Source organism: Geospiza fortis, unplaced genomic scaffold, assembly GCF_000277835.1.
Source record: "Geospiza fortis unplaced genomic scaffold, GeoFor_1.0 scaffold41, whole genome shotgun sequence".
NCBI lineage: Eukaryota > Metazoa > Chordata > Aves > Passeriformes > Thraupidae > Geospiza > Geospiza fortis.
The window spans coordinates 8,605,129-8,613,847 of record NW_005054299.1 but is presented as its reverse complement, the minus strand read 5'-3'; positions in this window follow the sequence as shown (position 1 = coordinate 8,613,847).

Genomic DNA, 8,719 nt, shown 5'->3' with positions numbered 1-8,719 from the left:
GCTTGTTAGTGGATTGCATGAAGTGGATGATAACATATTTATTGCAAGCTGTCTGAAATACCCTTTATGGGGATTTTTTTCCCTAGCTTTGCAGGTGAGTGCTTATTTATCTCAGGAGGCAACCTGTAGTGCTATCACAGCTGTTCAGAAGCCATGAAGCTTTGTAGTGAAGCACGTGGGCAGGTTAAAAATTTGTCTGTAACTGCAGCAAAGTGCTTCAGATTAAAAAAGGATGCACTGTGCATACAACCTTTTCTGAACTGGATCTCCATTTGACATAAGTGAGTTTAGGGAGCTTCAGCTGAAGGTAGGGCAGACTAAACAGCAGCAAGTTACTGTGCTGGAAGGATGCAATTACTGCAGATGAAAGGCACAAATGCTTCATCCTCAATGGATGGGAAATACTGGATTCATTTACACTGCATGATTAAATTAAATGTTCCTGGGAATTGTCCTGGGTAGGAATGTTCTCTAGGTCTGTCATTCAAAGAGCTGTTCAACATACCTGCTTATCCTTCTTTACAAGACAGCATTCCAAAGCTTTCTTAGGAAGGCAAATAAAAATTTATTTAATTCTGTAGAAGGTCCTTCCAAATTCCACATGAAACTCACTCAGTGCCTCCTTTAATGGGCCAAGCACTGGGACCTGCATCTTTCTGTTTCTTTTAACTTTGCAGTTAATTTTTTTTTCACAAAGACACCTTATGGGAAAGTATTTCTCAAACTGGGTAAAAGAGATCCATCCAGGTATACCAAGGGGGAGTAGTGGGAGTGCTCTTTGGTACACTTAGGCTCTCTGCGATACTTAGTGACATTGGGTTATTGCCCATCAGCAACATTTATTTTTGTTGTTACAGAAGCAACACTGCTGAACTACTGATGTCATTTTGTTTGACAACAAGTTGAGAACACAAATATCTGCATTTTTGGAGGAGCTGATGTTGAATTGCTGCAAACATATTAAAATACAGACAGACAAAACAAACAAGTTAATACAATTTTGTTTCCCATAATGATTCTTGTTACCTGCTTTCTTGTCACACTACTGTCAGGTCTAATAATGTAGGTGTCAACTTCTACTCTGAGTTATCTTCAGAGTTTTTCTTGTGGATCTTTTTGGCAGTGAAATCTTCAATCACAGCCTGTCCAAGATACAATGGAGCATCAGCCTGCTTTTTCAGTTATGACAGATATATTCCAGTGCTGCTCCTATTCATTCAGAATCTTGTAAGGATTTGTGTAGGTTTTTGCCTAAAACAACATACTGGTTACTCTCATTTATCCCTGTTTGCATAAATTCATGCTGTTGATTTTCACTTTCAGGTTCCTACGCAGCCCATCCCCACACCGCCTACAATGGCTCCTTCCTAACAAGATGTCAACACCTTTCTCTGATCGCTGACTCCTAGAAGCAGGAGAACTCCTTTCTTATGTTTTAATTCAAGTACAGAAGGGTCTTTCCTATGTTGTCCATATGCCTAATAGCTCCCTGAAGGGACCTGTCCATCTGTCCATTGGGCTTCGTTCTCAAAGCTCTCCTTTACTATCACACCTACAAATATACACAATACCTGTCTGTTTTTACTCCTATCTATAGCTTGCTATATAGGATCCTGCTCCCTTACAGCAGCTTCCAGTTCTTGTGACAATATAGAAACAACAATAAGGACCAAAACAGCAAAACGTATTTCATGGCAATGGAATACTGTTCTTCTGAGAGGTCCAAAACCAGCTGATAGCACAAAACCAGCTTCAGCTGAATCATGACAGAGTAGGGAACAAAAAACTAAGGGACTTTGAAACTCTTATATAGGTTCCCTCTATACTTCTCACTTGTGAAATTGTTAAATCCCTACCAAAAAAATGTATAAAGGATGAGCAGCAGGCTTTCTAATTTTACCAGCTGTAGTAAGCAAAACTCCCACAGTTTATGGGCAATAACTCTTCAGTGAATGGCAGAGATCACTCTAAACCTACCTTCAAAGTATTTAACCAGTGTCTTTTTCTAAAGCAGCATGGTATTTAAGCTATGTAATATCACCTTCCCTCTCAAAGATGGATGACACATTTATTAAGATACATTACATCTGATCTGATCTTCCATCAATTTATCTCACTTTTACAACCTATAAGTGCCATTTGAAAGAGACTATTTTTAAAGAGTGAGAGTTTCAAATTAATATTGTCTAAAAATTCATCCCAATGCCCAGGAGAACCTGAAGCCTTTATTATACCTGTATAAATCCTACTATAACATAAGATTAACAAATGATTGCATGGCGGTATATTTGGTGAAATGACTGTACTTTTCTTCACTAATGAAGAGTGAAGTGGCCAGCTAAAAAGAGAACTAAGCAGCTAATGGAAAAGCACTTTATTTAGGAATGTGAGGAAGTATAATATGCCACGCATATCCTAAATTAAATCTTGTGGCATAGCAGAGCTATGACTGCAAAGTCATCATGTGTATAAGGGTGGGAGTCGGCAAATAACTGTGTTGGAAGCTCAAAGTTTTCTCTTTAATCTTGTAATGTGTTCACTGGTATTTTATTTACATAAGCAATTACTTCTGGCTATATATAGTTAGCTACTGTAATAGTTATTTTACGGAAATAGCAACCAAGTTTTATGTGTCAACATTCTCCATTCAGTGGAATTTTTGGAACTTCTTGTCAGAGAATGAATGACCTGCAATGCTGCAGGAAAACTGAGACAAATACAAGCAACAATTTTCTAGGCCTTCTAGTACTATTAAAGCTGAGGTTGCCATGTCACAGTTTGTTGAACCTAACAGCATTGGTTTAAATTTAGCAAAATTGACACATTAAATATGTTTATGTTGCTTCCAAAATGTTGGCTCCATTACAAAACACTGCACTCTTTGAACTGAGAAGATATTGAGACTAAGTCTAGAAGACTGATGGGAGTTGTTTAAAAGAATGGTCCCTAGGATTGCTAATAGAGTCATTTTCCAAGTATTTTTAACAAAACTGCAGGCTGCCATGCTAGTGAAAATACCAAAAGCAAGCTCTAACTTCTCCTGGCTAAGGCAGAAAGGCTGGATCTAAAAACACATATCTCCCTGCAGCCAGGAGCTGCATCTTTTTCTCATTTAGGATCAGACTAATCCATCTCCAGCTGCAGCTCTGCTGAAGACAGTGGAATTTCAGGCAGGTGATAAAGGCCTTAAGTGACTCTTATTTTCATCTTTACAGTTGTGTGGATTTGACCACACACTTAAAAGCCCTCTTTTGGATTTTAAAGCATCAGCTGGCTTTCAAGGATGGGAAAAGAGAGGAAATGGTGACTGAGAATGAAAGAAGTTCTCCAAATGATGATCTGTATCAGGATATCTAGTACTATGACTACATTTTGACTACATATAAATTTTCTTGATTCAAAATTTCTCACAGGTTGCTTGGTTAGAAATGTTTATGTATGCCTGTATAAACTGTCACACCAGTAACAGACCTGCAGTGAAGAGGTCAAACATCAGACCCTGTTAGTGTCCCGCACTGACTAAAACTCATCAAAATTTTTCTGGCAGAAATTTCTCTGTAAAATGTGACATGCTTATCCATCTCCTTTATGTGCAAGTGCCTGGGCATATCATAGTCATTGTTTATCCTCACATATCATTTTAGGAAGTGTTATTAGTAGCCCATTTTAACAATGAGGAGCCGAGGCACAAAAAAGAGTCACTTGTCGAAGGTCACACAGGACATCTGTAGCAAAGGAGGAAATTGAGTCTGAAGTTCAGATTTATGTTCCCTAGAATTAAGCCCTTTTCATAGTTTGCTGAAAGCATATGATCTATTTGTAAGCACTTAAGTTGCTATTTGAACAGACAGGAATAAGGGACACATTTTGAGGCTCCTCCACTTGCCAACACCATCTCCTCATTCAAAAGTGATGGATTCAGTCCTTCTGTAACAAGACATGTGGGCTTGTGACTACTGAAGGTCTTGACCAGTGTGCTTTTGCAAGTCAGCAGAGAAACTGGAGACTCTGATTTGCCTTTGAAGTATCCTAGTTTCACACAAAGAAAACTGATAGGCATATATATATATATATATGTGGGGTAAAATAAAGTCAATAAATCCTTTTATATGGATAATAGTACTAGAATAATGGGTTTTGATAGTTCAATGGTCTAACTTTGAGTGAAGGATTTTACTTCTGATTCTCCCAAATGTGACTTTTTCCAGAAAACTCTTGCAGCCCAAAAGGAATTTACTATCATCCTGAGCATGCTTATTTACAGAAATCAGAACTGATCTCTACAGAAGTAGAATTCCATCTGGCAGCCGCTACACGATGTTTGCTTTTGATTTAGAAGAGACTTCCTCTTTAAAATAAATGCATGCAGTAACCCAGGAACCATAGCCTACACTTCCATCCAAACATCCTTTGCACCCAGTAGCTTCCTTCCAAGACTTAATTCATTTTTCATTCTCTTATGTATATATAATGGACACATGAGCATGGAACAGAAGTATTCAGGAGTAATTCTGCAAAAGGGTTGCTGGATCATTTGGAAGAAGGACTACACTATCTTCCTTCCTGCAGCTGTATATTTAACTGTTCATCTATGGAATACCAATGGATTTTGAAGGTGCTGGTACAGTTCTCTATGTTTGCACAAAGTATGTAATTTGTCTGTGCCTTTGTCCTTCAAAACAGGGAAACAACAAGGCTGTGAGGATAAATACCAGGGCTTTCTGAAGCCATTCAGAAACTCTTCAAACACACTCTAACAATATCATCCTTTCTTCTGGGCCTGGTAGAAAAAAAGAAATTGAGGGGCTGTTGAAGCAAAGGTGTTTGTTTTGTTTGTTTGGTTTTTTTTTTTTCTTTTTTAGTGGATACTCTTATATCTGTGTGGTTTGTAAAAGTCTTTGCTAATTAATTGGGAAATTGCTGCTTTTTCTTCTGCAAGGCCATGCAGACAGGTGCAGACAGACACAAGCAAACTCTGCTCACACTCTGAGCTGCCCAGACTTTGCAAGCTTCTGTCTGGAAGATGTAGAGTCATGCTAATGTGGCACCATGCCCAAAATAACATACCCTGCCTCTCAGCAGTGCTCATTAGCTTAGGTTCATGCAGTTATCTTGCTTCTGGACTGGGGCCTTCCGGTGTCTGACAAGCTAAGTGCACTGGCAGGGTTCTCCTGCCTCTCTAGCCTCCTCTATGTACATATACCTTTATGTCATTACACACTGTCACTTTTTGCTGAGAAATGGACTGCTAAAAATCACTGACTCTCTTCTCCCAGTCGCACTCCTAAGGAAACTTTTGTCATCCTGCCAAGATGATAAAAACACATGAGGATCTCATGGTTCAGCTCACACCACCACCACCAAAGCAGCAGTAGTGGCTGCAGAAGCAGCTAACTCACAAGCTGCCAAAGCACTGAGGTAGGAAAGAGAAGTATGGATTACATTCTGTATGAAACCTGAGTACAGACCATATGACCTTCAGCATGTCACTGCAACATGGCCAAGAACCAGACTGCACTCTCACAGCATAAGTAATCCAGCATCTGCCCCCAATGGCAAGTTTTTGGGAACACTGTGAAGGACTGGATTTTCTCCAGTTCTTGAGCAGGAGAGAGTAAGACCCAGCAGATTGCTCCACTGGTTCATCTCCTTTCCTGACATTTCAGGCAGCATCAATTTTCAAAATCCCAGAAAAAGAGAATAAGATGCAGTTATGCTGAGTTTCTTCCCCCAACCACTGTTAGGACCCATAGTCCATCACCCTACATTAAAATGACAAGTTTGACTGATTTTATGTTGAACTGTGGCTACTGTGGAAAAGACAGGTTTCCTCACTGCTAATATAGGATATGGGACAGGTCAATCTTTTACCTATCTATCAGATGTAGAAAATTGCACTTAGCAACATGAGAATGCTGCTGAGAATGCAATGTGAAGGGCTTAGTGGGGAAAGAGACATCAGATTTTTATTCTGCCTCCTTGTGGTTATTTTACTACACTGGTCTCACAGTTTTCTGCAGGATGTCTCCATTAATCAGTAAATATTTGCACAAAGGGCAGTATAAAGATTACACAGGGAGCTCTAAATATGGGTTTTTCCTTAGTTTTGCAGCCTAAATAACACTCTTTAAACACAGCTTTAAAACAAAATATCAGGCACATATATTTGTACAATAACATTTACATTAATACATATGGATGTGAGGTTTTACCATGGCTATACCTTAAATGTCTTTTGCAAGCAAGTTGATACTTCTATTGTGCAGCTTGCATAGTGCTAGGAAGCTGAAGAGCTTGAAGCTGCAGCTCTGTCAGCAGCGCCTGTTAGTTTTGAGGTTAAGTGCTTCACTAACTCTGGCTGCACAGCTTTTGCCCAGCACAGAGCACACATGGATCTTTTTCTTGTAGACGAACCCATACACATACCTCTTGCTGAAGCTTTTAAAGCCAACTTGAGAAAACATTTTATTGAGGGCAATACTGGAATAGGCTGACACTTAAGTCCTTCTGAAACAAGAGGGGTAATCTGTGTTTAAACTTAGTCCTATGCTTTAATCTGCTTTTTTAGTAGTTTGCTAGCCTGAACAGAGATAAACATAAGCACATGCTTTCCTGAGTGGAACTCTGAAAACATTTACATGGAGCAGTTGAGACATTGATTTATTGGTGTCAAGTCTAGCCCTTATCAAAGAACAATAACACAAAGAACAAGCCTTACCTCTAGGAAATGAGAAGCTACTTTACTTTGCAACTATATTGTATTGCATTAGAAAGTAAATCCTATGCATGTGAGAGAGGAAAAGCAGTTGTATGATTCAACTAATTTTACTGAAAATTATCCAGATTAGGGAGTTTCAAATGTTCTATACTTGGATTTACATCTGGTTGGTTCTTTTGTGCTGAACTCAGAAATAATTGGGTAAACGTCTTTTTAAAGGCTTAGAGAAACGTCAGTCTTAATCTTTTGCAGCAGGGGTCACTATAAACAAATCTACAAAAATCTGCCAGCATAGAATACATATGCCAGAACAGACAGAAAAATTACTGATTACAGATAACTAATGGTGTCACTGTAGATGAGCATGAGAAAGAAACCCAAACATTTACATATAGGTAATTTCTTTTAAATAGTTGTACAGGCTTAGCCTATCCTTACAAGAACAGTGACCTAATTTCAAACTATTAATAGAAGAGAAGTAAAGTTGCCTGCATGATACGTACTTAGACATAGGAATTTTAATGCAGCGCATCAAAGGAGTCAGATGACACAGGCAGTATTTTTATATTCTGCACAAAATTGCACTCTAAGTATTACAAAACTTAATCAGACCAAGTCTTTAAATATTACTTGTAAGGTATTTATAGTAGCAATCTCTTGTCCTTAGTTACATAGTGCACTGAGTTCCTATACTTATTTAAAAGTTGTTTTGGCATAAGAGTAGAATCTGATCTGAAGTAAAAAGAATCAGAACCTTTTCTATTATAAATGACAATGTTTCATCTGAAAACCTGATGATCTAACATGATTTCATGCTCCCTAGTATTACACTAAACTACCTTTTGCTCAGCTCTTAGTAGTACAAAACTCCAAGTGAATCAGCTCTGAGCCTGCAAACACTTGCACACTTGATTAGCTTTAAATATGTGAACAGTCCTATTTAAGGTTGTGAGTCAGATCCTCAACTCGTGTAAATCGCAGGCCCTCTTTAAATCAACAGAGCTGTGACAGTTTATATCAGCTGAAGATTTGGCCCCAGAGGTACAACCCAACGCATAAAGACAAGTATGTGCATAAGTCTCTCTCCAGGCCCCTGAAAGCTAAAGAGGTCAGGTAAACTCCATACAAAGAGAGCAGTCACACTGCATTGAACATTATTGTGTTTAAAACCATTCCAGACTGTTAAACACACATTTATTATAAAGTCAAGATGAAAAATTATGAATTATTAAGTTTATAGCACCTTAGTTACATTTAAGATATTGCTGTTCCAAGGCTAGAGGACAGATGGCTCGTAGTTATGACCACAAGTTACAAATATTTATGATACAAAGCAGAAGACCTTTTAGGGTAATGGAAGCTCGAAAGGCGACTTTAATGTAGCAGCGTGCTTGCTCCATGCTTCTGGTGACGGCTCCAGAAGTCAGCACCCATTAAATTTTTTACACGAGATACAGACTTCACAGGATCCTTGCTGAACGTTAACTTAGAAGATATGAATGATAAAGGAACAGGTACAGACTGCAGGGAACCATAACTTTAGATGGAATTTTAAGGCAGGCACCTAACCCTTGTGTACTTTTTCCAGCACTAGTGTGCAAATGCTTTTAAACAAAAACAATGCAAATTTTAGTGGGCGTGGGTAAAGAACACGAGTATCCTATGGATATTGGGCTCTATCTACATGTTCCTATCTACTCCGGGGGCTGAAAGGGCGTTTATTTATTTCTGCGTCTTCTGCAGTCACCTTTGACGCAGTATCTCAGCTTCACACAACGACGACTTCTGCTTCCCAAGACCCCCGTGAGAAACCCCTGCTCCTTGCCTAACACCTTTAGAATTCCCATTCGCCCAGAACCGAACCGGCTCATTCCTGCATCGCCGCCCTTTGTCCTTGGTTTAAGTGAAAGGCAGCTGATGCTCTCGCCATGTGGGACCTCGGGTTCGCTGGCCCTCGACCCCCCACCCCTCACAGCTGTCGGGGCTGCCCCCGGGCGGCGG